This window comes from Gavialis gangeticus, unplaced genomic scaffold (genome assembly GCF_001723915.1).
Source record: "Gavialis gangeticus isolate Ggan-Ray unplaced genomic scaffold, GavGan_comp1, whole genome shotgun sequence".
NCBI lineage: Eukaryota > Metazoa > Chordata > Crocodylia > Gavialidae > Gavialis > Gavialis gangeticus.
This window is the reverse complement of record NW_017729025.1, coordinates 122,270,787-122,272,426: the sequence shown is the minus strand read 5'-3', so window position 1 is coordinate 122,272,426 and position 1,640 is coordinate 122,270,787.

Below are 1,640 nucleotides of genomic sequence, written 5' to 3'. Positions count from 1 at the left end.
GGTAGAATGAAGTACAGAAAGCCTCAATAGAATTTTTTAAATAACATCATTTTCACTTAGGTCTCTAATGTATAGGAACAACAGAACAGTATTTCAGATATGCCAGCATGACTACAAGTTAATGTTGAAATATGAGCTAGTATTTTCCCAAGCTAACAGCAATATCTGTAAATATAGTTGTAAATGACTCACTTGCTCAAATGTAAAGATGGTAAATACAAACATGGATAAATACTTGTCATAAAATTGCTTGAGTATAGACCACAGGATCATACCTTTAATTTTTAAATAGCAAAACTGGTGGTTTTGCTTAGCAAACAATGGTAAAATCACTACTGACTTTATATGGGTTAGGGCGGGGCAGGCAATTATTTTGGGCAGAGGGCCACTTACTGAGTTTTGGCAAGCCATCGAAGGCCACATGACAGACAGCCCAGGGCAGATAAATATTTAATTTTCTAAATTTTTTAGGGGCCCCATGGGCCAGATAGAATGTCCTGGCGGGCCACATCTGGCCCCCAGGCCGCATTTTGCCCATCCCTTGGTTAGGGGTTCTCTCAATAGGGATAGCTAAAATAAGTTTATAAAGTCATAGATTTTTCTGGCAAGAAAGAATATTTAAGATCATCCAAGTCTGGTATCTGCAGAAAAGACCATAGAACCTTTTCCACTAAATTTTTTAGTGAAGTTGTGACTTCTGTTAAAGCTCTAGCAAAACTCTAGAAACATATCTTGTATTGATTTTAAAACACGAAATGAAGGAGAATCTATCACTTCCTGGGATTAACTACACAATTTTGTACTTTATTCCTAGTCTGTATTTATTTAGCTTCAATTTCAGAACATTAGATCTTGTTATGCATTTCTTCAATAAGGAACGATCTCCCATCAGAAACATCTTTTTTTGTATATAGTTGTAAACCCTGATCAAATCACTCTAAGGCAGATTTCGAGATTTTAAATGATTAGGATAGCTGTGTCATAAGCCCTTTTACATTTTACAACATTTTTTGAGAGGGGTCCAGACAAGATATGTATGGTACTCTAATAATAGTTTCACCAACTGCAGGTACTTCCTCAGCCTGACAAAGGGATTTTCAACCCTAAAGCTTCCAAAGATATGTTTTTTTAAGTACTCCTTTTTTTCATAATACACATATAGACATAAAACACAAGATACGCCATCACGCACCATGAATAACATCATACGTCCAACACAACACATGTTTACTTCTTGCTATCAATTCCTTTATAAAATGACAGGACCCGTGACAGTTCCGTCTGAGTACCTTTGATGCTGCTGCTGATGCTACTGGTGTTGAGCCAGCTAAGTTATTGTTCCTGTTGTCATGTAAAGCGGAGGACCGGGCATGAGGCTGTAGGGGAGGAGGCGGCCTCAGTGGACCACACTGCCATGTTGTGCTGAAGCCCCAGAGCCAGGAAGGGCGCACTTTAACACACACACAGCGTCACCCACCCACATCATGAGTTTTGCCTGTCAGCAACTTGGGGTGCAGGGCGCCAAACAACAGACTCCCCCAGCGAGACACACACAGCTGGCAGGCTTCGTGGCCTGGCAGGGCCCACCACTCACTCAGGCCTGCTCTAGGCCACACACACACACACACACACACACACGC